At 46.8% G+C, this 27,846-nt stretch overlaps 1 long non-coding RNA gene and 1 other non-coding gene across 2 annotated transcripts in view; one reads left to right on the top strand and one right to left on the bottom strand.

Moving 5' to 3' along the window:
* The window catches only part of LOC113898666, a 62,117-nt gene that overhangs the window by 15,780 nt on the left and 18,491 nt on the right, over window positions 1–27,846 (top strand). The gene's annotated exons all lie outside the window — the stretch shown is intronic.
* On the bottom strand, window positions 26,830–26,931 carry LOC113898954. Its single transcript, XR_003512804.1, has one exon. It is a non-coding gene; the product is annotated as a U6 spliceosomal RNA (small nuclear RNA).

Genomic DNA, 27,846 nt, shown 5'->3' with positions numbered 1-27,846 from the left:
GACATGAAGAGAAGAGAGAGAGAGGGCACACGTGCGGGAGAGAGAAACCCCTGGCCCTTTGGCTCCTCTTTTTATATGTTTTTTCCTCCCCATGGGCCTGCCCTGTGTAAACTGGGCTAGCCAGGGGTGCTGTTTGTTCTACCTGAGGTCCTCACTCCGGTCCTCGGACCTTCCTCTGTTCTATTTTCGAGGGCTTTTCCCTTCCTTGTCTTTTGGGCACCGCCCTTATGGACTCCTGTTTCCTATTCTAACTGCCTAACAGGTTCATCTCCAAGAAGCCACTGGGTAACTCCAGTGGGGTCTTAAGCAATCAGCCCTCCTGGGTGCCCTCCATGGGGCCTTGGCACCTGTACCTGGTGCTGAGAGGAATTCCTAGCTCCCCGGTGTTCTCAGGTGGCAGGTGCCTCCCGCTGGCTCTGCTCACCCCAAGCCTGCACCTTTGCAGCCAGGGACCTCCCCAGGCACCCTGGGGAACAGCCGGCCTGTAGCTGCGGCTGAGTACCTGCTGATGGAGACTTTGGGCCGTGTGTATGCTGCTGCCCCATCGGCTGGTGAAGCCACAGCCCACGCTGCGTGTCAGCAATCGTGGCGGCCCCTTTAACGTCCAGAGGAGGCCACAGGCTCGTTCTGCCTGCCCTTCAATTAACGGAGTGCTACTGCAAGGCCTCTCTCTCCAGAACCTGAGCACAGGTCACCATGCCTGTGCACTGACGGTGACCCACGCCCAGGCCGGCCGGCCTCTTGTCTCCTTCACTGCCTTTGCTCCCCTGGACGCCACCACAGCCCGCAGTCTTAACAAAGCACTGGGGCAATGCTTGCCTGCATTTCAGTGATCTCTGCCCCGTGACAAAAGGCCCCTGAGCCCAGCGGCTTCAAATGAGACTGGATTACTTCTAAGGGTTGTTTGGAGGATTCCTTTATTGGTTTCCATCACCTGGCTGCATTTAGCTGGGATCTCACTGGCTTCTGACACCTTCTCTCTCCCTGTCTTCATCTCTTCTGTCTCTCTTTTTGCGTCTTTCTCTCTCTGTTTCTGTTTCTGCCTGTCTCCCTCTGCCTTTCTCCTTGTGTCTCTCTGCCCACCCCTCTTTCTCTCTCACTGGTGGGACATCCGTGCTTCCTAAAGGGAGCCTGTTTTCTAATAAAGAGGCACCAGGAGCTGCCTGTGCTCTTCAGACCTGGGTTTGGAAGTCACAGAATTCCACTCTGTCACACTCTGTGAGTCAGGAGGTCACAGGGATGGCCCGGGGAACCTGTCCCACCTCTGGACGGAAGTGGTCACTTGTCCCTGTGAAGACGGAGGAGCCCGGGTGCCTTCTGAGGCCGGTCCTATGAAAACCCTCCAGTGGTTCCCCGTGTCGTAAAGGCCGAGGTCCTGAGCTGCCTGAGAGCAGACTTGTTTATTCGTTCCTTGTCAGCACTCTGCTCTCCTTACCTGGATAGAACCTCACTTCGAGCCAGCATTTCTGTCCTGTGGTCCTCAAAGCCGAGAGTGGTGCAGAGCACGTAGGAGGAGCTCAACAAATGTTTGTGGAATGAGTAGAGGGAAAATGTGCACATTTAGGTAAACCAGACATAGGTTTTTCTCTAATTACAAGCACACCCTGAAGGATGCTGTGTAAGGCAACGCCTGTGACTGCAAGTCCTTATGACCCACGTGGGACAGAACATATCCTCCTGGGTCTGAGCTGAGGTTTTGAAGCAAAAGTGTAACTGAGCTGAGAACCCAGCATGACTGGAAGGGGTCCCACTCACCCCGGCTACTGCAGTGCCCAGAAGTCAGGCTGCTCCGAACAGCGGGGCCACATCTGTGCCGTTGGCCACAGCGAGCAAGCGGACAGTGCGCAGGCCCATGGGTGCCAGAAGGCAGTACCACACAGGACCAGGCTGGGCTGATCCATCCCGAGACTCACCAGAGAAGCTTCTCTTCCTGTTAAACCTGTGTTTAGATTTAGAGGGATGACCACCACCTTCCCTGCTGGCCTGTTAATGTGTGAATTTTTATCAAGTGAGTCTTTTTTCTTTCTCTTTTTCTGATTGGTAAAAAAAAAAAAGTACCAGTTTTAAGATTAAAATACATTAAAATGATATGTTGTTGTCGTTCAGTTGCTAAGTCAAGTCCAACTCTTTGTGACCCCATGGACTGCAACCCACCAGGCTCCTCTGTCCATGGCATTCTCCAGGCAAGAATACTGGAGTAGGTTGGCATTTCATTCTCCAGGGGATCTTCCCAACCCAGGGATCAAACCTGAGTCTTCTGCATTGACAGACGGGTTCTTTACCACTGAGCCACCAGGAAAGCCATTAAAATAATACAGCCATAAAGTATTTTTAGCTCCCTAACGGATCTCCAGAGCTGAGGCTTTTCCTTAAATTGCCCTTGTTTTGGAGTTAGTGGGAAATTAGTCACTCAGCTAAGAACCTGAGTTTAGTCTGCTTACAGAGTATGACCAATGCAAACATTGGGTTCTAATTCTCGAAGCTTAGTTTGTGGCACTTTATTGAACAATAGGGCCCTTAAATCTGGGAAGGTCCTTAGTTTCTGCAAGAAAGATACCTGCTGACATTTTCAGGCAGGATGGAGATAAAAACAAGTGACGGTAAGAGTGCATCCAGGACAAGGGGAAGAAGGGATTCTTCCCATTCCTAAAGCACCAGGATGAAGCAGAAACACGGGAAGACTTCCCGTTCCTGAAGCACCAGGATGAAACAGAAACACGGGAAGGCTCTTTTAGAAGACTGTCATCTGGCCGTTCCCTGATAGTTTCATTTATTTTTTTGGCCACACTGCCAGGCCTGTGGGATCTTAATTCTCACCCGCCCCCCACCCCAGGGATCAGACCTGTACCTGCTACACTGAAGCGTGGACTCTTCACCACGGGACCACCGGGGGTGTCCTATTTGGCCATTCTTCTTTTTATTTTTCACTTCTTTCAAATTTTCATTTTTATTTATCTTCCACAATTTTGAAGCCTTAATAGTTTAGCTGTAAAATTTTTGTCAATCCATTCAGCTATAGCACACATTCATTTTAAGAGGATAGTTAATGCTGAAATTTTCATTTTCCTTGAATGTAAATATAAACAGTATTTGGAGAAGGCAATGGCACCCCACTCCAGTACTCTTGCCTGGAAAATCCCATGGACGGAGGAGCCTGGTGGGCTGCCGTCTATGGGGTCGCACAGAGTCGGACACGACTGAAGCGACTTAGCAGCAGCAGCAGCATCAAGAAAAATAAAACTTTCCTAACTTCAAAAGTGAAAAGACAAAACAGTTAACATCATATTAAATATAGTTTAATTTGACTTGACCCAGTATTAATGAACCTGAAATCGCAAGTATATTAGTTTAACTTTTCTAATAAGTTATTTTTCTTGGCAGTCTGTCTTATTTTGACTGGAAGCACATCTGGATATTCTGAGAAGCAATAGATCATATGGCTGTTTAGTTTTATAGATATTTATTCATCACTAATATTTGTGTGTGTGCGTGTGGAGTGTGATTAGTTGCTCAGTCATGTCCAACTCTTTGCGACCCCACAGACTGTAACCAGCCAGGCTCTTCCGTCTATGGGGTTTTCAGGCCAGAATACTGGAGTGGGTTGCCATTTTCCTCCTCCAGGGGAGCTTCCCGACCCAGGGATCAAACCTGCATCTCTCGTGCCTCCTGCACTGCAGGCAGATAGTCACACAAGGAATTTAAACGATCAGAGATAATTTTCCTCTAAAAATGATACCAAATAAAAAAATAATAAAAATGATGGAAAATAATAGTACATTTGGGGCATCTTATTATGTGCAACAAAACATTTGTTATATGTAGAGAATCTAAACAGATATAAAGAGTGTATTTATTTGAGGTGACGAGAAGTTATCTCCATTACCAAATTCCAAGTAGACATGCCAGAATATGTTTATAATCTCAGAAATGTTGAAAAACACATCCCCAAATAAGAAGCGCTTTATTTCTGTGAAATGCTTTTGTGCAATGATGCATCCATTCATCCAAGCTGACCTGTCTTTGGAATTGAGCATTTCTTTACAGACCCCGGCGTCTTCCCCAGAGTCCACACAGGAGGTACCTCAGAAGCCCCCTCCCCGAGTAAGTGACAGAGGATGCTTCAGTGTGGCCTGGAAATCTTAAGATTATTGATCAGCTCGGTGACCAAACCAGGACGGAGTGTGGTGAAGGTCATCTTCCTTCCCGAGACGTTCACTACAGAGTCCCTAAGTCTGGGGCTGTGATGTTATCCTGTCCACGCAGCAGCCTTTTCTCTGTGAAGATGAAGCTGGTTGCGTATTCCTTCTGTCTCTCCTATCGGAAGGGGATATTGTTCTCAATGTGAGGGTGCGTGTCTCTAAAGTTCAAGTTTACTTGTGAACATAATCAAAATCACTCACCCGTTTATTTAAAAAAAATATTCCATTAAAAAAAAAACCTTGAATGTGCTCCAAAATAGATTCTGTGAGTGACAAAGACATGAACCAACTCCTCGAATGACCAGCATTTTGCTAAATTTTTGGTATCTATTACTGTACTGTAACTTGATTTGGGTTTTAGGATAAGTGGTAGAGTCATTTTTTCATTGTGATAACATATGTACAATTTGACCTGGCTGTTTTTGCTTTTTCCTTTCTTAAAAATACTTCCAGCATGAGAAAGGCTCTAAAGGGACCAGAAATCACAGGCAATGAGCAAATAGCCATGAAAATACATGCTTTCTCCCTTATGTTCTACCTGATTGACTACGAGCAACTCAGGGTTCCAATTTGTCCTTCATTTTATCAGCATCCTTCAATCTGTACTTAATATTCGTGTAAACGGTCGTCATCAAATGTGGGCAGAATGCTTTAGAATGATTTTTGCAGAGGTTCCTAAGAGGTGCAACTACAGAGCCCTTCTGCAGCTCCTGTAGTTGGACTTGTAAAGAACTGCAGGCCCAGGGTCCCTCAGGGTTTGGATACCCCCTAAAGCAGACAGCAGAGGGTGTGCTGGTTTGTTTGAGATATTCCCCCCGTTTTTCTCGCAATTTTCTCCTTGTCACATAGCAGGTGGAGCGACTCTGACTGGCTTTTATCAGACGGATAAAATGATAAAATGTGTCCGCATGAAAATGAAAGTTCCCTAAGCAGAGGCTGCCAGCTGTCCCTTCCAGGCCGTGGTGTGGACACTGAGGGGCTTGCCAGGGCTGAGGGGACCGAGCCCGGGGCCCTTGGGCCATAAACAGCCTTCAGGGCACTTAAAAAAATGTGCATTTTGTGGGTGTTGGCTGAACGCACCGGCTTTCTCCCCGCCATCTGTCCTGTGTCTGAGCCTCCCTTTGAACATCTGCCTTGGCTTGTAAACACCGCCATTCACTTCACTTCCGGTTTCTGGGCGATACCACTTTGTCAGATGCACTTGCGGTCTGTTCTTAAACAGCCTTCGTTGTTTTGGTTAAGTGGATTCGGCTTTTCTTGCTGGTTTTAGGAACTGTGGTTCCCCCTCCGCTCCGGCCCCTTGCCTGGGACCTGACCCTCCTCCTCCTGGCGAGGAGGGCAAGGGTGGAGGCCCTTGAGACCCCACGTTCAGATCCCGGAGGCCCCAGCTGGCGTGCTCGAGAGTCAGCTTCGGATCCAGCTGCCCCCCTGGACTGGTCAGGACTGAGTTGGAGCAAAGGAACCCCCTGGGAGGGTCCCCGCCCGCCATTTACAGGGGCTCTGAGAAAACGTATGTTTCAGGGTTTGTGCTTAAGAGAAACCCTCCTCCCTACGTAGGCTGTTTCCTGGCCCAGTCCTCCCACTTCTGGAGGCAAGGCTTCATCAGGACGAGACCCCACCTCACTCTCAGTGTGAGGGACTGGCTCCCCTGGGTGGTGAATTTCTCAGAGGCTCCTGGATACCTAAGGAGGCGCACAGAGCTCTTTGCACTGATCACGATTTCTGAAATTGGACCTGCTAAATTCCTTCCGGAGGTTGGAAGGAGCCAGAATTTGTGAGCAGACAGCTTTATTGTTCTACGTGAGCAGAAATGGGGCTTCCCAGGTGGCTCTGGTGGTAAAGAATACCCCTGGCAATGCAAGAGACTTCCGAGACTCGGGTTCAATCCCTGGGTTGGGACGATTCCCTGGAGGAGGAAATGGCAACCCACACCAGTATTCTTGCCTGGAGAATCCCATGGATAGAGGAGTCTGGCAAGCTGCAGTCCATGGGGTTGCCAAAAGCATGCACCACACAGGAGCAGAAATAAGTCTAGAAACGATTCTGAGCCACAATAGGAGGCTGGCTCTCCTTCACGTCACCCACTGTTCTGCTCTTCCCACCAGGCTGCACCAGCGTCCGTGTTCCCTGAGCACAGCGAGGTCCTCCCACCCCAGGGCCTTTGCACTGAAGTTCCCTTTCCCGGGAATGACCCCCCAGACATCCCTATGGTGCTCCCTCACTTCCTTCCGGTCTGTACTCGAAGGCCTCGCCCAGGAACCACGTGACCCGTCCCCACCGCCTCCACGCCCTTCCCTGCGTGTAAATCCCCTTCTTCTGCTTTGGTTTCTCTTCTTAGCACACCACTGTCCAACACTCCATGCATTTTTTACTTATTTTCTTTAGCGCGTTTCTCTCCCCTCTGCTCTAGAGCATCTTTCTCACTCTACATAGTGTTTCCTAGAATCCCCAGTGTCTTAGAAAAGTGCCCGGCATTCAAGAAACACTTGATGAATAAATGAAAAGATCCGGGCGTCTTCTGAAAGCATGTTATTTTCCCTGGCAAAACTTTTCATTTTGTTTTGTAACACACCATCTCTGAACCATGAGCTTGGACCCGTGAAGGTGTTTGGCGGTGGACGTGGTCAGAACTAGTGTTCAAGGCCGGCTGTCACCTGCTCCCGGCTCCCTGGGGCGGGGGCCCATAGTCGCCAGGCTTCCCTGTTTTGGCCAGGTGCCCCCCTCCACCCTTCCAGACTTCTTCCTGGCCCAGCTCATGCCTCATCTCCCCGCACGCCCTCCCTGGCGGATCCCACTGGTGACCCCCGCTCTCCTCTCTAGTTTAATCTGCAGAGCAGATTGTCGGTGCCGAGATGGGGTGGTCAGTCCTGCTTCAGCACCTCCCCAGGGCTGGCCCTGTGCAGCTCGGGGGCCCACTCAGCCTGGCAGCCGGGAGTCACCCAGGGGAGGGTCCCCATGCACCCAGGCCTCGTCCGGTCAGGCCACACTGCTTTACCCTCAGCCTCTTCCGTCCACCCACAGGCGTGCCCTTCACATCAAACGCCTCAACATCCGCCCCCAGGTTTAAACCTCTCAGGGACAGAGGCTCCTTCACCGGGGTCCCCCTCCCACGACGTGTCACGTTCTCACCGGGTTCGAGATGGGGTGGTTGAGGCCATCACTTCTGGCTCCATCCTCAAGGTCGATCAGCCCCGAGAGTGAGAGTGCTTCCTCCCGGCCCAGCCTGCTCCTCTCGGTCACCTGACAAAGGGCCCTGAGCCGGACTCGGACAGACTGAGACGGGGAAGCCCCCGCAGCCCCAGAAAGAGGCAGGCCCAGCCTCTGATCCCCAGGGACCCTTGGCACCTCGGAAAAGGGTGTTGGTGAGGATGCTCAGTGCTCCAGGACAGTCTGTAGAATCACCTTCCTTTTCTGAAAACTCTTTCTTTTGGTGCAAAATTCCATTTCAGGAGATCTCTTCTCCCTTTGGTGTAAAGAACACATTTGACTTGAGGCAAAAGATCCTCCTTTATGTTCTTTCATAAGCGATAGTAGATCCTCTATGAGACCGAAGTGCTGGCTTTTAAAGTGGAAGGAGCACAGGGCTTCCTTGGTGGGCAGTGGCTGGGACTCTGCACTTCCAGGGCAGGGAGCTCAGGTTTTTTAGGGGTTTTTTGGTTGTGCTGGGTCTTAGTTACTGAGCACGGCCTCTAGAGCCCCGGCTTCAGTACTTGTGGCCAGGCCAGGACTGGAATCCATGCCCCCTGCCTTGGCAGGCGGATTCTTTACCACCAGACAAACCAGAGCAGTCCCAGGGGGCTTAGGTTTGATCCCTGGTCAGAGGATCCCACATACTGCACGGCTTGGCCAAAAAAAAAAAAAAAAGGAAAGAATAAGAAATATATACAATGAAGAGAAAAATAAATAGTGATGATCATGTCCCATCACTGGTGGCCTGTTTTCAAGGTGCTTTATTTTCCTTTGGGGCTTCCCCAGTGGCTCAGCGGTAAAGAATTTGCTTCCCAATGCAGGAGACGCAGGAGATTCTGGTTCGATCCCTGGGTTAGAAAGATTCCCCTGGAGAAGGAAATGGCAACCCACTCCAGTATGCTTGCCTGGAGAATCCCATGGACAGAGGAGCCTGGCGGGTTGCAGACAAGAAGGTTGCAAAGAGCTGGACACGACTGGGCACACGTGCATGCGTATTTCCCTTTGAAAACACTAATTATTATTAGATTATGTTCAATTTGGAGTGTTTTCAGTCATCTTGTTTCCTCTTTCAATGTGTGTGAGACTGTGAGTGTTTGGGGCCAGAACTAGATCTTTTAAAAAAATCTCTGTGTATCTAAGTTCTAATACAGTTGCAGGCACAGAATGAGTGGGACATAACAAACGTGAAAAGATGAGGAATGAATGAATGAATGCGTCCTACCCCACCATGCTGGGTTATGAGGGTGACCTGTGATAGAATCTGTGGCCCTGTCTTAGAAGTTGTCAGCAGTTTTGATGACATCATGGGGCCCTAACCGTGGGACCTGAAGATTCATGGCTTCAGTTCAGGGTGAGGCTATACTGAAAGTGAAAGTCGCTCAGTCGTGTCCGACTCTTTGCGACCCCATAGTCCATGGAATTCTCCTGGTCAGAATACTGGAGTGAGTAGCCTTTCCTTCTCCAAGGGATCTTCCCAACCCAGGGATCAAACCCAGGTCTCCTGCATTGCAGGCAGATCCTTTACCAGCTGAGCCACAAGGGAAGCCTCTCGGCACACAATTCCCACTATTGGGAACCTTCAACTGACTGATTCTATTCAACCAGAAAAATATCTTCTTTTAAAGCTCCTTTACTACCTACACATAAGATTTCCTCAATAATGCCTCAGAGCACTTTAGCTTTTTAGCTTTGTTGGAAAACACTGTAAGCTGTGACACGCACTATTGTTAACTATTGTTAACTATTCTGAGTTAGCCAGATGTGGACTTTGAGCTGGTTCTTCCAACTGCCTGTTGCAGGCGATAACCCTTCTGCTTGCCCTGTCTCTGTGTTCCTGTCTTTAAAATAAGAACAGTAATTCCAACCCTCTTCAGTAATTAAAGAGTTCAATCAAACAAATTTAATCATACAAACTTCCTCTCACAAACTTACTACTCATGGAATGTATGTTCTTTTTATCTCTCCGACTGAGTTCAATTTAAAAAATAGCCTTGATTAAAATGGGAAGTAAAGAATTGAAAATAATGGAGAGGGAACATTACACTCTGCAAAGAAAGTGAAAGTGTGAGCTGCCCAGGTGTGTCCGACTTTGCAACCCCCTGAACTGTAGCCCGCCAGGTTCCTCTGTCCATGGAATTCTCCAGGCAAGAATACTGGAGTGGGTTGCCATTTCTTCTCCAGGGGATCTTTCCAACCCAGGGATCAAAACCAGGTCTCCTGCATTGCAGGTAGATTCTTTACCATCTGAACCACCAGAAAAGTGTCTCTGCTTAGTTTACCATTATTCAGAATAAATTCAGTATTCAGGTCACGCCGCAGCCGCTTTCTCTAATCATTTTATAGATTTAAGAAATGGTTCTATATCACATGGATCCAATACACAGTTATACTCTTTTCCATGAAGATCTGGGACAGAAAGGTTTGGTTGATGAGCTGTAGATGGGTGCTGTCAGTCAAACGTGATGCTGGATTTCAGGGTCCCCACACTGTTCTCCTTCCTTGGAGGGGTGTCTTGTTCCCTGCTGAGGGGAGTTAGCCGCTTGCCAATCAGATACACATGGCATCTGCTTGATATATTCATGCTTGTCGATATTTCTTTTCCCCACTTTTCTGGAACATTTAAGGGAGTCTGTAACCCTCTTCTGTCCTCAAATCAACTCCAATAATCTTTGGTAAATAATTACTTGTGTCTACTGTGTAGCATTTCTCCCCCAAACTTTCAAATTGGTAGAATTCTCTGGGCCACAGAAAAATGTGCCTGATTGCATTCTGTTCAAAGAGACTGAGCAATAAAATCTAGGAAGGTGTATAGCTGTAGCTGGTGGGATGCCTTGCCTTAATGCAAATTTTGAAACAACTTCTTGTTGTCTTTAGTTTATAGCTTCAGCTGGGAATTTTACATGCAGTTGCCTGACTGTGGCAGGCAACTCGTACTTAATCAGGCCCTGCTTGTCCCCAGGTAGGTTGTCATCTATAACTCAGGGCTTGTCCCTGTTGGGTCCGGCCAGCTGTGAAATGTGGCTGCAGCTCTGGCTGGTACAAATGGCATTAATGACCTCAAATGGGCATCAGCCAAATGGAGTCATTGGGTTTAGGAACGAACCATATCCTCTATTAAGATCAAGGATCAAACTTTTATTCTGCCTGCTTCCAGGAAAACATGTTTTGTTGTTTATATTGAGCAAATGTGTCATCCATAAAATGATGCAAATTCCAAATAGATGTTCTTTTTATTTGATGTGCTTTTTTTGGGTAGATACTCTACATATCTACCATAAATAAATACAGGCTGATGTGTTTTGCCTTAATTTCTCAAAATGTACAAATTCCCATTCACTCCCAAGTATACGTGAAGGTAATATAAAATGCCTACATAAAAATTCTAAAAACCCTGACTTCACCATATGAGTAGTTTACCAACTCAAAAAAAGTGATGACAAGGGCAGCATGTAAATGTGCCCATGAAAATCCCAACGACCTCAGTGTTTACTCCTTGGAGAAATTGGCGTAGTCTGAAATTTTGCTTAGACCATGTATTTTAATTGAGAGCAGGGACATAACTTGGTGATTAAATGAAGACTTGTTTTCGATTATCCCTAAAAAGTAATTTGTCCCCAGATGAAACAATTTTTGTGGTTTAAGTGCAACTAGATAGAAATTATGGTTCTTAAAAATGCAGATTATCCAATACATGTGTTTATTTTAAGCAGGCAAAATGTCTGGGTTATAAGAGGTGCTGTGGTGAAGTGGCCAGAAAGACTGTTTAGGGATCAACAGCGTTTGCATATTGTTAGACTGTTTAACATAGTGAGAGAGGTTTAACAGGGGGGAGACAGGAGTATACCTTTGGCTGATTCATGCTGATATATGGCGGAAATTAACATAATATTGTAAGGCAATTGTCCTCCAACGAAAAAAAAAAAAACTAACACACTGATACCTTCATTAAGTAAAATCGACATAGTCAATGCTAAACCAGAAATTCAGATAAATTTAGAATTAATCTGAATTAGCCCTCAAGTATCTGAGGCCCTGAGAACTCCAAGAACAGGAAGATGAAACGCTGGAGAAGCAAGGCCTATGCTCTTCATGTTCTTATGAGCGAAGACGCCGTTTCCTAGAAGGGGGTGGTGGTCGTCGTCTAAGACTCTGCAGGCCACCGTCGTCTCTGTGGTGTATTCTTTCCTTTCTTCTTTCCTTTCTTTCTCTTTTTCTTTCTTTCAAAAACCCTTTAAAAACCTGAAAACCACAACGTTGGCTCGAAGGCTATAGTTGGCAGACGTCTCATCTAGGACGGTAACTTGACATTCTCCTTTCTGAGCTTAAATTGTAGAAAAATGAATTGAAATGTGTCCTGCATCTTTTGGAATCTGTAAGTACCAACGCTGCCTTCTTTATAATCTTGCGTTCTTCTGTTTAAACCACAAACTCTATTATGCTTACCCTTCTATGCTAAGATCCTAACCCAATGCCCGATATACAGTAGGTTTTTAGAAAATACTTACCATACGATAACATTCTTATTTCCATCAAAACCTATAGTATTGAAAGGATGGCTTCAATTCTGAGAGCTGGATTTTCTTCCATCAGCCTTAATTGGAATATTTCCTTATGTCACTCCGTCCCAACCCTCCGTTTTCTGTAGAATTTAAAGTATGGAAACCAACAAAAACAATTTACCAAAACTATTACCTCATGAGCAATATTTATGTATAGGGCAAACACACTATTAGAGACTGAAAATTTAAAGGGATGAGATAAATTCTCAAATGCTGTTTTTACAATGTGTCTAAGCTCATTTTGCGTTTATTTGTTGGGTCTCCTTGATTATAAAGTAGCGTCCTTGAGGGCAAAACCAGGACTCTTTCTCTCTCATATTTCTTTCATACTTCTTTCCCCTTCATCCCTCCCCTGGCCTCCTCCCCTGAAGGTGATGAAGTGCTCACGACTCGACACACGCTGGGAGCTCAGTAAATGCTAAGGCTCCTGTGCTTGCCTCCAAGATGGTCCTTCCCCTTCCCATTATTTTTTTCTCTTCTTGCAAAAATGCCGCAATGACGTTTCCCTTTGTTTAGAAAAGCATGCATTTTTCAATCTGCCAAATAAAAACAATATGAACAATTTAAAGTGGCTTTAAATAAATTGATTTTCTGTTCATCCCCTTTATCCCCCCAAAACATTGGCACTAAAGCCGTACGACATAATGACCTAGTGCTCTGCAAAGTTAGAGTACAACTGACTAATATGTCACCTGCAATAATTCATTTCCCATCACTAAAAGAAGAGGAAGAGGGCAAGCTATTACATCCTTACTACTGAAGTCCTGACATCTCCAAAAAAATGCGGTGTTTATTCATCTCTCCCAGTTTGAAGAAGAACCAGAGCCTGGTTCTGTGATTTCAGAAGCATCTGTGATGGTACCTGATGCTGTTTAAGACATTTTTTTAACGTGGGTTATAAATGTCGGCGTTGACTTGGCTTCTGTCTGCTTCCCCCGTCAGTGGCCTGTTGTCATCCGGTCGCTCAGTCGTGTCCGACTCCAGCCGCATAGACCGCGGCCCGCCAGGCCTCCCTGTCCTTCACCATCTCCCCGAGTGGCCTGGGTTTTGGTGAATGTGAGTTGCACTAAAATGTTCTGCCGGGCAGGCGTAGGGACATGAGGATCTAGGAAAGAGGGATATGAGACTGGTTTCCGCACACCCCCAGCACACAGAGCACGGAAATCTGGGGGGGTCGTTCTGAGGAGCTGCAAGCCTGGCTGGGGTGAGCTGAGAGGCGGGTCTCCGCGGCACAGCAGGCGGCTCCAGGGAAACCGTGAGGGCATCCTGGCCCCTGCCTCCCACACCTGCTGCCGGGTCCCCTGCTGCAGTTTTATGGGCGTGAGGAGGCAGGTTTGACGCCGGGGGACACAGCCTCTGCCGACAGCTGCAGACAGTCAGCTCACCAGACAGTAAAATGGAAAGATGGGGGAGGGAGAGAGAACCTTTGAAGTTCACAAAAAAGCATGACTTTGACCACTTCCTTTTTCCTTTTCGAATTGGTGTCCCAGGTATGCTGAGAGCCACCATCGGCTGACTTTACAAGGACGGATCCGCTTCCTCCCCGCACTGCAGGGCTGTGCGGTTCTCAGCCTCTTAATCCCAGAGCCCAGGGGCCTTCATTTCAGAGACAGCATCTGTAGGGAGCGGATGAGGAGTGTGGATTTTGGCTGAAGGTGTGTAGTAAGGGGTGATGCTCTGCCTACACACACCCACAAGCATGCAGAGCGCTCTCTGGATTCAAGTTGAAGGGTAAAGGGCACAAGCCATCACCGCGCCCCCCCATTTTGCCCCCCTGGGCTTACTCAGGCTGTTGTCCTTAAAGGAGAAACGCAAAGAAAGTGAATAGGAATTTTCGCACTGCGTTTTCCTCTGATTTTCATGTCTCAGTTTTAACTTCCACTGGATGCTTTTCCTTTCCGTTTTGTTTTCAGGATTCCTCTCTGTGTTTAAGCAAAGGATTTCAGGATTTTAGCTGTTCTGTCGGTTTTACACAGTTTAGCATGAGATGTCCTGGAGAGTGTGTGTGTGCGTGTGTGTGTGTGTGTGTGTGTGTGAATCCCGTAGAGCGGATCTTCAGGAGACCTCGCTGGATTGTGGGGCTTGAGTCTGAAGTTTGAACCATGCACATGAGAAAAGTAAAAAGGATTCTTTAAAAATTGCATAACAGACCTCATATTTGGCAGTTTTGTGATTTCCAGATGTAACTTCCTTCGTTGCATCATTTAACAATGTTACATGATGTTAACATCATTTGTTAACATCATTTAACAATTTAACAATGATCTTAACTCTCTGTTTAAAGAAAGGTACGCAAAATGGATCAGATCTAAACTCTCTGATGTTCAATTCTAAAATAAGAATTAGGGCCATTTTATAATGACTGCTTCCAAGCCAGCATAATATTTAAAGAAAACAAAGAATCTCACAGTCTGTTACTTTTCCTTCAAAACTATTAAAAGGAACATAAATACTTACACGCTTTTTGTAGGGTGGAAATTAACCTAGAAACCAACCCACAGATCCTCCCATTTCCATCACTGAAGTACTCAGTGTCTGGTTGTAAGCCTTCAGACCAATCCTTGAATTTCCTGGGACTCCATTCCCACTCTTGGGGGAAACAAGGCATGTGGTCTCAACCTTTTCTGTCCAATTCTGTAGCCACTAATCACCTGTGACTGTTTACATTTCAATTTAATACAATTGTTGTTGTTTAGTCGCTAAGTCATGTCTGATTCTTTTGTGACCCCATGGACTGCAGCCCGCCAGGCTTCCCTGTCCCTCACCATCTCCCGGAGCTTGCTCAAATTCATATCCGTTGGACTGGTGATGCCCTCCAACCATCTCATCCTCTGTCACCTGCTTCTCCTCCCTTCAGTCTTTCCCAGCATCAGGGTCTTCTCCGATGAGTCGGCTCTTCTCATTAGGTGGCTAAAGGATTGGAGCTCCAGTAACATTAACAATTTAATCCCACGGTTGAGCAGCCACATCTCAAGTGCTCGGCAGTCCCAGGCGGCTGGTGGCTACTGCACTGTCCGCCCCTTGGATCCAAACCCCGTCTGTGAGACACTTCTGGCCGCTTGCTTCTCGCGTTCCTTCGTTAATTTTCTTGGTTTGTACACCTCCCTCTTTGTTGTTTTGGCGTCCTACTCACAGGGCTTCCCCGATGGCTTAGTTGGTAACGAATCCACATGCAATGCAGGAGACCCCGGTATAGTTCCTGGTCGGGAAGATCCCCTGGAGAAGGGGTTGGCTCCCCACTCTAGTATTCTTGGGCTTCCCTGGTGGCTCAGCTGGTAAAGAATCCACCTACAATGTGGGAGACCTGGGTTCAATCCCCTGGAGAAGGGAAAGGCTACCCACTCCAGTATTCTGGCCTGGAGAATTCCAGGGACTGTATAGTCCATGGGGTCGCAAAGAGACGGACATGACTGAGCGACTTTCATTTTCACTTCACTTTTCATTAAGCAATTTTATTTTTGGTCTCCTTAAATCTTTATTTTGACAGCAGTTAATTAATGTTAATCTCTTGGAAGCTTGTATTTTCTGTATAAATACACTTATAATTAACATTCAAAAAACTAAGATCGTGGCATCTAATCCCATCACTTCACAGCAAATAGATGGTCAATGGAAACAGGGACAGACTTCACTTTCTTGGGCTCCAAAATCACTGAAGATGGTGATAGCAGCCATTTAAAAGACACTTGCTCTTTGGAAGAGAAGCTGACCAACCTAGACAGCATGCTAAAAAGCAGAGATACTACTTTGCTGACAAAGATCCGCATACTCGAAGCTATGGTTTTTCCAGTAGTCATATGTGGATGTGAGAGTTGGACCATAAAGAAGGCTGAGTGTCAAAGAATTGATGCTTTTGAACTGTGGTATTGGAGAAGACTCTTGAGAGTCCTTTGGACTGCAAGGAGGTCAAACCAATCAATCCCAAAGGAAATCAGTACTAAATATTCTTTGGAAGGGCTGATGCTGAAGCTGAAACTCCACTACTTTGGCCACCTGATGCGAAGAGCCAACTCATTGGAAAAGACCTTGATGCTGGGAAGGATTGAAGGCAGGAGGAGAAGGGGACAACAGAGGATGAGATGACCGACTCAATGGCCATGAGTTTGAGCAAGCTTCAGGGGAAGGTGAATGACAAGGAAGCCTGGTGTGTTGCCGTCCATGGGATCACAGAGTTGGACAAGACTGAGCAGCTGAACAACAACATGCTTGTAATTATTTTCACTTTTCAATCATAGACTCAAGCTTCCTTTTTATTTACCGTAAATCATTAAAGCCATCTGTGCTTCCAAGAAAGGACAAGGCACAGGGAAGGTTCTGCAGGTCAACACTGGACCGTACGTGTGTGTCACCCTATGGGACCCAAGAAGCAGCACCCAGGACTGCTGGGCTCTGCTCACAGCCACCCACTCTCCCCTTCTGTGGACAGCTGGTGGAATCACGATTATAGTATTTATCACAGCAGGTCTGCAGTCTTTGATTCATTAGATATGTGGTGAGCACTTGCTGAAAGCCAAGAATCGTGCCCTGGGCTGGAGACATAAAGACAAAATCCATCGTGGCTATGTGCTAGGTGCCTACTGTCTGCAAGAGGACACCAGCAAATAAACAGTCCCAAATGCAGAAGCGACAGGGGCGGCGTGCAGAGGCTGCTGGGCATCCTGCCGGGGGTGCTCCCGAAAGGGGCACTGAGCCTTGGAGGGGGAGAGGCGCTTTGTCGCAGCAGTCACGGGGGAGCATTGTGAGATGAAGACTCAGAAGTGGAGTTGCTGAGGTCAGGTGCAGGATATGTCTGCAAGCTCTCCACGTCTCCACTGGCTTCCACTCAGAGAGCATCAGTCTTCACATGTTGGCCAACATGGACGCATTTCAATTAAAAAGTGCATTTTATCAGTGTTTCAAGTGAAAAAGGTTAGTTTTGCATTCCTTTTATTCCCGGTGAAGTAGAACCCACTTCTATTGCTTCATTGACATGTGTTCTGTAGATCACTTTCTGTTCAGTTCAGTTGCTCAGTCGTGTCCGACTCCTTGTGACTCCATGAGCCACAGCACGCCAGGCCTCCCTGTCCATCACCAACTCCCGGAGCCCACCCAAACCCACGTCCATCAGGTTGGTGATGCCATGCAGCCATCTCATCCTCTGTCGTCCCCTTCTCCTGCCCTCAGTCTTTCCCAGCATCCGGGTCTTTTCCAATGAGTCAGTTCTTTGCATCAGTATTATACACGCAGAGTGTCAGTTCCCTTTTAATGTGCATATATTTTAAAAAATTAGTTAATTTAGATGTTTGACTGCTCTAGGTCTTAGCCGTGGCATGCGGCATCTTTAGTTACGGCATGTGGAATCTAGTTCATTGGATCAAACCCGGGCCCCTGCGCTGGGGGTGCGGAGTCTTAGCCACTGGACCCCCAGGGGAATCCCAGATACTTCTATATTTTAAATTTGTGGAAGCAAAGACAGTTTTCATTATTAGGTGATTTAAAAGTTTCAGTCTTCTCCTTTGTGGTGGTACGTCTTCCCAAAGCAAATCTTCTATAAACACTGACCTGTGTTGTGGTTTTGTACATTGGCTGAAGGGTGGAGCCCTCTGAGGAGGTTGAAGACATACAGGTGCCGGGGGCCACCCACCTCCCCAAGAGTTCTACCATGTGCCCGCTGGAAAGCCACGATAAACCGTGATCCATACTGTGTAGCGCTTTTATGATTCCATGTTCTATGTTTATCTGATTGAAGCAGACAGCTGACATTATATTTACAAAATATTTAGCCATTTGCCTTTTCATACAGTTTACTTCATGGGAAATAGATGGGGAAATGGTGGAAACAGTGTCAGACTTTATCTTTTTTGGGCTCCAAAATCACTGCAGATTGTGATTGCAGCCATGAAATTAAAAGATGCTTACTCCTTGGAAGGAAGGTTATGACCAACCTAGACAGCATATTAAAAAGCAGAGACAGTACTTTGCCAACAAATGTCTGTCTAGTCAAGGCTATGGTTTTTCCAGTAGTCTTGTATGGATGTGAGAGTTGGACTGTGAAGAAAGCTAAGTGCCAAAGAATTAATGATTTTGAACTGTGGTGTTGGAGAAGACTCTTGAGAGTCCCTTGGACTGCAAGGAGATCCAACCAGTCCATTCTAAAGGAGATCAGTCCTGGGTGTTCATTGGAAGGACTGATGTTGAAGCTGAAACTCCAATACTTTGGCCACCTGATGTGAAGAGCCGATTCATTGGAAAAGACCCTGATGCTGGGAGGGATTGAGGGCAGGAGGAGAAGGGGATGACAAAGGATGAGATGGCTGGATGGAATTACCACCTCGATGGACATGAGTTTGGGTAAACTCTGGGAGTTGGTGATGGACAGGGAGGCCTGGCCTGCTGCGGTTCATGGGGTCGCAAAGAGTTGGACACAACTGAGGGACTGAACTGAACTGAACTGAACTTGCCATTTGCCTTAAATCCATCTGTTATAAGCCATTGGTTATTAAGTCCATTCTCTCCCAACTTGTTTGGAACACCATCTTTTTCACAGACTCCACTTTCAAAGACATTTGGACTTTGTCTGTGTTTTCTTTTTTGTCTGATTGGTTCCTGTGATGGCACTGTAGACTGTGCCCGTAGACTGAATTCTCCCTGGTTACTTCTGGATGTGGAGCTCACATTTTAAATAGCACTTATCAATTTTAGACTTCCCTCATAGCTCAGTCAGTAAAGAATCTGCCTGCAATGCAGGAGACCCAGGTTCGATTCCTGGCTCAGGAAGATTCCCTGGAGGAGGGCATGGCAACCCACTCCAGTATTCTTACCTGGGAAATCCCAGGGTCAGAGGAGCCTGGCGGGCTATAGTCCATGGGGTCGCAAGAGTCAGACACAACTTAGTCACTAAACCACCATCATCAATTTCAGTTGATTAAGTAGAAAGGCCCTAGAGAGTCATGGTGTGAATATAATAATTGATAGAACCATCTGGATTGGTAGGTATTGAGTTAAGATTAAAAGCTGGTTTATTCTTGACTCATTTAATGTAAATACATTTAAAGTGAAAGATACACTCATAGATTCATTCAGAAACTTTTTGCCGGGGTCAAGGCCTTTCCTTTGAATTTGGGTTTGCCAATTAGTTTCCTGTGGCTTTTCTTGCATCACCAGCAACTTAAAGGCACTATTCAGGTTTCAGATTTCTGGTTACACGATTAGTTAAACACTCCTGGCACCAGATCTAAATGCAGAATCCTTTTCAGACCCTTCTCGTTTTCTCCCTTGACCCAGTCCTTTGGTGGTCTTTGGTGACTTACCTGTATGTGTCTTCCCAAAGCAGTTGGCACGGTGGTCCCACCCCTTCCAGTTATACTTTTCCAGAGTATGTAAATAGTTCATTAAATTATATAACTCTAATTATAGCTATACTTGGCGTTGGAAGGGAACTAACACAGTGGACCCCAGATGACCATCACTTTGGTGATGGATGGAGCCACGCGGTCACACCAGAAGGTCCTGCCGTCCTGCTTAACCGGCCCTGGTGCCTGTGGGCGTATTTCAAGGAGCGTGGAGGGCTAGTCTGGTGGGTGGTTCAGTGGGGTTTCAGGGAGGTTCTGGGGTGGGAAAGCGCCCCACTGGTTGGGAGCACCAGAAGCTACACTCTCGGTCACTCACTGTGACCAGAGGGTGATCCACGAGGTCCTCCTGAGCGTTCAGTGTGGCCACACCCAGGGACAGTTTAGAGGCCAGAACCCCGGGCACTGTCCCCCCAACACTCTCTTCCTTCCCCCCGCCAGATCCCCCACCCTTGTGACGAACACCCCAGACTCCAGGCGGCCGAGGCCAGGCCTGCTGTCCATCCCTGCACCCTCCCACGCTGGGCGCGGCCACGCCGTCTGCGCCTGGACCAGCAGCCTCTGTGTCCACTCTGCTCTTTGTTACACCCATGCTCATTAGCAGAGTGACTTCAAAGGGACCCCTAGCATCCTGTCAGCCTCCCCCTCAAAATACTTCAGTGTCAACCCAGGGCTCCTAAGATAAAGATGAAAGCCCCAGTCTCGAGGGACCCTGTGTCCTCAACTCCCATCTCACTGGCCTTTGGGTCCCGAAGTGGATGAAGGGGGTCTTCACCGGGGCCTCCTACACACTTTTCCCTCCTGCTCCCTCCTCCCTGGCCCTCCTCCCTGACCCTCCTCCTGCCCTCCTTCCTGGCCCTCCTCCCTTCCCCCTATCCCACCCTCTTTCTCTCCGAGGCTCTCAGCTTTGGGGTCCCCATCCTCAGGAGCCCTCACCCAGCTGCAGTTTCGGATGTATTTCTGTGGCTCTTTGGTTAATGACATCTGTATCTCCTGAGGAACTCAGACCTCTTGGGGACAGGAATCCTGTCCCTGACACCCTCCAACGGGCCCACCGTGGCTGGCACAGGTCTCAGCAAACAGTCCATAATCGTTTATGGAGTATTCACTGGAGCAGATGATGATTACAATAAAGCCTCTAACAGAGTCTGACATGTAAGATGCCCTTTTACACACACACACACACACACACATACATATATATATTTCCTTTTCCCTGTCCTTTTAGTTAATCAATAGGACCATGTTACCTATTCAACGAGGTATTTCATACTGGGCTGCATGTGATGTGGGCGACAAATGAGATGGCATTTACCTTCAAAATGATTTCTAGACCATTTGAAACAAGCAGGTCTGAGACCACATCTTGACAAAGACTGGAAATTTTCCATAGAAAAGTTGCAGCGATTTCCTCAATTGGCTTGTAGTAAACGGAAGATCCCTTGGAGGAAGAAATGGCCACCCACTCCAGTATTCCTGCCTGCAGAATCCCAGGGACAGAGGAGCCTGGCGGGCTGCCATCCACGGGGTTGCAAAGCATCAGACACGGCTGAGCACAGCACCTACAAACTGCTGTCCATAAACCTCCACCTCCGTAACCGACTGTCACAGCTGCCGATGACGCCAAATTGCAGCTTACTTGTAATGATATTAGACTTCTCCCTCCCCCGTGGAGAGGCCGGGATGGGCAGGCAGGCTTTGATCCCGCCTAGGTGTGTTAACACGGAACAGCAGGGAGCCCCAGGCGATCGCTCCCAGCCCAGCCCACCCCTGCCGCCCCAGCACCGGCTCTCTGCTCGGCCTGATGAAGGAACTGCTTGAAAGGGCCCAGGCCCTGGTCACAGCCGCGCCAGCTGAGTCCACTGGGGAAAATGGTTTAAGGAAACAGCGTGAGAGTCACTGGTTAACTTGGGTCAACAGTGAGTATGAGATGGGGACTTCTAGTTTATATTTCGTGGCGTCTACAAACCTTCCTGCACAGCGCCCGGGGGCGGGCAGGGCCCCTCTTACTCTGCCCTTCCGGAGCTCTGAGCCCTGCCTGCGGCCCTCACCAGGGTGCTGCGGAACCCCAGCCCACCCCTCGTGCCCCCGGGTCCCTTCACAGGCAGCAGACCCATCTCCCAGCAGGTGGTTCCGGGGGTTGCTGTCCTGCTCGGGGTCCGCCCCCTGCCTGCTGGGCAACACGGGACCCCTGGAGGGGCATCCTTGACCACCCTCTCTTCTCGGGAGACAGGCTGACCTCCATCCTCGGAGGGCTCCCGCCGCCCGCTAACCTTGGCATTTGTGTCAGGACCGAAGGGTTTTCCTGATCTCCCGGGGCCTCCGCCTGCAGGTGTGGAGCGGGGCTTGGCTTCCCCGCCAGAGACGGGAGCTGGGGTCGCCGCAGAGAGAGCCTCAGAGCGGAGCGCTCGACCAGTGGTCAGTGACAAGGCCCTGGCCCTTCAGCTTTGCAGAAAAGACAGAAAATAGTGAAACGAGTATTCATTAAGAGGAAAAAAGTACAGTATGTGTGGATAGACACACGGGCAGACTCAGGGAAAGACAGAGTTGCTGAGTTGCGTCCTCGTGGCAGTTTGAATTACTTTCATGGAGTATTTCTTCCAGGTTTCTTTGGTCAGTTGTTTTAACTTCCCTGGCTTGCAGTCCATATTTGGTTTGTCTCAGGATCCTCCCAAGTGGGTGCACGCATCTCTTCGCTAAGACAGATTTTACTGACCAGGGTCTGAACCCGCGTCTCCTGCATTGGCAGTGAATTCTTCACCACTGAGCCATCAGAGAAGCCTGTTTGTACAACACCGTTTAAAAAACATTTTTGAATATCACCCATGGTGTATACAATAAAGGCATATTTTCAAAGAGTCAATAACTTAAAAATTATGGAAACTCATTGAAAATGCAATTGCTGCTGTAGTGACAGCTTTGGCAGGAATTAAGGAGAATGAACCTGGGGCAGAGCTATAGGCCCAGCATCGTGTGTGTGTGTGTGTGTGTGTGTGTGTGTACTCAGTCGCTCAGTCGTGTCCAACGTTCTGCGGCCCATGGGCTGTGGACTGACAAGCCCCTCTGTCCATGGCATTTCCCAGGCAAGAATACTGGAACGGGTTGCCATTTCTTTCTACAGGGGATCTTCCCAACCCAGGGATCAAACTCGAATCTCCTGCATTGCAGGCAATTTCTTTACCACTGAGTGACCTGGGAAACCCAGATACAGTATCATGTGTGAAATTAATTCATTGGATCATCCTAGGCAAACTCAGGCAAAAAGAGTGGAATCCAGAAGTGTGCAAAGATATGTAGAACATTATTGATCTGATAGTTAATAAAAATAAAACATAAACCGTGTGAGGGTTGTTATAATGACGTGTCACAACATGGGCCCTGGCCACGCACTCTTGTACCACACAGCGGTTACTGGTCCATTTTGAATGAGACACTTGGAAGACTTTAGTGTGTGATGAATGCAAAGAAAGAGCTCCAAATTTACTGACCTTCTCTGAGATAACAAACAACTACTGGATTGCTACCTGGCAGAGTTAAGAAGTCAAGCCAAGACCCTTCAAGGCAAGGATAAAATTACCACATTTATTAACTCTAGCCCGCAGTTTGCGTTGTGGTTTGCTCTCAGAGGTGTACATTCTATACATTTTGACAAATGTGTGCTGCTGTGTATCGACCACATTAGTATCATAATGGTTAGTTTTACTGCCCTGAAAATCCTATGCTCAGCCTATTTATGCCCCCACTCCTCAGCCCCTGGCAGCAATGACCGTTTTATCATCTCCTTGGTTTTTACATTTTCCAAATGTCCTTGGAATTGTACAGTGCGTAGCCTTTCCAGAATGGCCTCTTCCACTTAGGAATAGGCGTGTAAGATTCCTCCGTGTCTTTTCACGGTTTGATGTCTCGTTTCTTTTTAGTGCTGAACCATATTCCATGGTCTGGATGGACCCTGCTATTTGTCCATCAGCTACTGTAGAGCATCTTGATTGCTTCCAAATTTTGGCGATTATGAATAAAGCTGCTATAAACATCTGTCTTTGTGGGGACATTAATATTCACCTCTCTTGAATAAATACCAAGGAGCATGATTGCTGAATCTTGCGGTCAGAGTATGTTCGGTGTTATTAGAAACTGCCAAAGTGTCTTCCAAAGTGCCTGTACCGTCCTGCGTTCCTGTCAGCAGTGAGTGGGTCCTGGTCAGCATAATGGCCATTCTTTCTTCTTCTAAAACTTTTTATTTCGTATTGGAGTATAGCCAATTAACAGTCAATCCTAAAGGAAACCAGTCCTGAATATCCATTGGAAAGACTGAAGCTCCAATACTTTGGCCACCTGATGAAAAGAACTGACTCATTGGAAAAGACCCTGATGCTGGGAAAGATCGGAGAAGGCAATGGCAGCCCACTCCAGTGCTCTTGCCTGGAAAATCCCATGGACGGAGGAGTCTGGTAGGTTGCAGTCCATGGGGTCGTTGAGGGTCAGACACGACTGAGCAACTTCACTTTCACTTTTCACTTTTATGCATTAGAGAAGGAAATGGCAACCCATTCCAGTGTTCTTGCCTGGAGAATCCCAGGGACGGGGAGCCTGGTGGGCTGCTGTCTATGGTATCGCACGGAGTCAGACACGACTGAAGCGGCTTAGCAGCAGCAGCAGCAGCTGGGAAAGATTGAAGGCAGGAGGAGAAGGGGACGACAGATTGTGAGACAGTTGGATGACATCACCAACTCGATGGTCATGAGTTTGAGTAAGCTCTGGGAGATGGTGATGGACAGGGAGGCCTGGCTATAGTCCATGGGGTCGCAAAGAGTTGGACACGACTGAGCGACTGAACTGATAGCCAATTAACAACGTGGTGGTAGCTTCAGGCGGACTCAGCCATCCATGTTTGGGTATCCGTTCTCCCCCAGTCTCCCCTCCCATCCGCCACATAGCACGGAGTGGAGTTCCGTGTGCTGTCCAGCAGGTCCCTGTTGGTTAGACACTGGCTGTTCTAGCAGATGTGCAGTGGTATCTCTTTGTAACCTGCATTTCCCTGATGACATACGATGTGGAACATCTTTTCAAATGCTTCTCCGTGTGTCTTCTTTGGTCAGTAGTCTTTTAAGATCTTTGGCCCATTTTTCGATTGTACAGGTTTCTGATTGTTGAGTTTCAAGTATCTTTTGTGTATTTTCAATACAAACCCTCAAGATATTTTTAATGATTTGATTTTGATTACTATTATTATTATTATTGGCTGCAGCTTGTGGGATCTTAGTTCCCTGAGTAGGGATCAAACCCAGGGCCTCCTGCAGTGGGAAACTCAAAGCCTTAACCCTTGGGCCGCCAGGGAAGTCCCCCTTCAGATATGTTTTTGCAGATATTTCCTCGAGTCTCTGACTTGTCTCTTCAGTGTTGCAACAGTGTTTCCCTCAGAGCCTACGTTTTTCGTTTTAATGAAGTCCGGTGCATCATTTTTTCCTTTCATGGACTGCGCTGCTTTTAGCATGGTAGCTTAAAAACTCCTTGCCAAAGCAAGGTCACCTGGCTTTCTTCCTGTGTCCTCTTCTAGAAGTTTCATACATTTGCTTTTCACATTTGCAGGCTGCCAAGGTGGTGCAGTGGTCAAGAATCCGGGAGACACTGTCAAAAGACTGAGGAGACAAATCAGAGACTGGGAGGAAATACTTGCAAAAACATTTCTGAGGGCGAACTTCCCAAGAACCCTCACATGCCTCGAATTAGATGATTATACTGTGGCTCTTGGTTACAAGGTTAATATATGATGATCAACTTTCCAATACACCAACAGCTAATGATTGGAATTTAAAGTTAAAAACACAGGCATCCTTGCTTCACTTCCAGTCTTACAGGAGGAGAATTCAGTCTTTAACCTGTAATTGTGATACCGGCTGTGGGGTTTGTAGATGGTCTTCATGAGGCAGAGGAGGCGCCTCTCCATGCCCAGTTTGCTGGGAGATTTTATGCCACTGGGTACAGAATTTGTCCATACCATTTTTCTATGCCAATGGATTACTTAGCCTGTTAATATGGTGGTTTGCACTGGTTGACTTTTGAATATTGATCTAGCTTTGGATATTTGGAAATTCTACTTGGTCATGGTGTTTTATTTCTTTTTATACATGGCTGGATTGGGTTTGCTAATATTTTGTTGAGAATTTTTGAGTATATGTTCATGAGAAAGATTACTCTGTACTCCCTTCTTTTTTGAATGGAGAACGTATTTTGGACTTTGCTGTCAGGGTAAGTACTAGCTAGCCTCATAAAATGAGTTGGCAAATATTTCTTCCTCATCCATTTTCTTGGAGAGATTGTATAAAATTTTGCGTTAATTCTTACTTCGAAAGAAAAGAAAGAAAGTGAAGTTGGTCAGTCGTGTCCAACTCTTTGTGACCCCATGGACTGTAGTCCTCCATCCATGGGACTTTCCAGGCAGGAATACTGAAGTGGGTTGCCATTTCCTTCTCCAGGAGATCTTCCTGATCCAGGTATTGAACCCGGGTCTCCCACATTGTAGACAGACGCTTTACCGTCTAAGCCACCAGGGAAGTCCAATTCTTACTAAGTGTTAGATAAAATTACCTTGTGAAATCATCCGGGACTGGATATTTCTAAATTCAATTTCTTTCACGGTTTTAAGAGTTCTGAGATTAAGAAGCTTATCTTTCTCATCTTGGCTGAGTTTTGGTCCTTTGTGGGTTTGAGAAATGACTCCATCATGATCAGAGAACAAATTCTGCATGATTTCAGTTTTTTAAAATTTGCTTACATTTCAATTTTTGCTTTGCTTCTTCTGTTTCTCATTCCTCTATTTTTCTTTCCTTGATTTCTTTTGGATTATCTCAGCATATTTTAAAATACCGTTTTTATTTATGTATAACATTTTGATCATATCTTTGTATGTAGTTTTATTGGCGGCTGTTCTGGATCTTATGGCACACTTAAGTTACTCAGCATGGCCTCGTCCACGCCTTAGCACTCTGAGTGAAACGCTGAGTGTTTACTCCCATTTAGGTCCTTTAATTCTTTCTGCTTTTAAAATAAAATCGTCCTAAGTATTTCCTCTGCACACATGGAACACTACAGCAGACAGCGTTATCATGTTTGCTTCAACCATCAAATCTAATTTAAGAATCTGATGAGAAGGATAGTCCACTGTCTTTACCCAGTGAGTTACTCTGCTACAGCTGCTGTAACAAAATCCCACAGGTCGAGCAGCTTAAAGAACAGAAGTTCATTTCTCACAGTTCTGGAGGCTGGAGGCCAAGATCCAAGCACCAGCAGGCTGGGTTCCTGGTGAGAGATCTCTTCCTGGCTTGCGAAGAGCTCTCCTCACGTGGCCTTCCTTTGTGTGAGAGCAGCCTGGTGTCCCTCCCTCTTCCCAGAGACCAGTCTTCTTGGACCAGGGCCCCATCCTCAGGTGACCTTCCCTCCTTTTTAAAAGGCTCTGTCTCCAGACGTGTCACATAGAGGGTTAAGGCTTCAACACAAGGATCTGGGGGGAACATAACCCAGTCCATAACACTTACATGCTTTTTTTCCCTTTCTGGAAAGGATAGTGACCATCTCGTGAATTTATGCGTCGTCTCGTGCAGGAGCCACGCTGGCCTTCTCTGCATTGTTCCAGTTTTAGTATATACATATTGCCAAAGCGATTCTTCCAGTATTTTCTTGAATACTTAGACAATTCTTGTTGATTGAGCCTGTTTCTCACCATAGAATCTGTTTCTCACATAGATTTTTTTCCCTTTATGACACAGATCACTTTTGAAAGCAAGTTGTGAGTGTTAATAACATCCCTTTGTCTTAGTTGACTGAATGTCAACATGTCCTTAAAACATTATAACTATAGCACTCTAGAGAAACCAGTTGGTAATATGTAGGCTGAGAATCAGATAATAGCATTATAGCAATATTCAGTTCCTAAATCTGGTCATTTTAGTGATGTTGTGTAAGAAAATGACTTTTTTACTGATAAAATATTTATGAGTAAAGGGTCATTATGTTTTTAACTTTCAAATGGTGAACTAATAATAATAATATTAGCATAATTATATGTATACATATAAAAACATGTAAAAAGAGAGAAAGGGAGTCATAAAACATGCATTTAATGTGACACAATGAGAAATATGTTTGTAATTGATACAAGTAGCTGAAGAACTGATGGGAGTTCATTGTATAATTCTTGTAAGTTTGTGTAAATTTGAAACTCTTTCAAACTAAGCAGTTAGAAAAACCTTAGGGAAATTCCCTGGTGGTGCAGTGGATAAAAATTCACCTGGCAACGCAGGGGACATGGGTTCGATCCCCGGTCCAGGAAGATTCCACAGGCCACAGAGCAACTAAGTCCATGCACCACAGCTACTGAAGCCTGCATGCTCTAGCACCTGAGAGCCACAACTCCTGAAGCTGGAGCTCCTAGAGCCTGTGCTCCACAGAAGCCACTGCAATGAAGACTGGTCCCCTCTCGTCGCAACCAGAGAAAGCCCACACAAAATGAAGACCCAGCGCAGCCAAAAAAGAAAAAAATGAGAAATCTTAGAGTTCACAGCCGAAAAAAATGAG

Source organism: Bos indicus x Bos taurus, chromosome 9 (genome assembly GCF_003369695.1).
Source record: "Bos indicus x Bos taurus breed Angus x Brahman F1 hybrid chromosome 9, Bos_hybrid_MaternalHap_v2.0, whole genome shotgun sequence".
NCBI classification, from domain to species: domain Eukaryota; kingdom Metazoa; phylum Chordata; class Mammalia; order Artiodactyla; family Bovidae; genus Bos; species Bos indicus x Bos taurus.
This window is presented reverse-complemented; position numbering and strand designations above follow the sequence as displayed.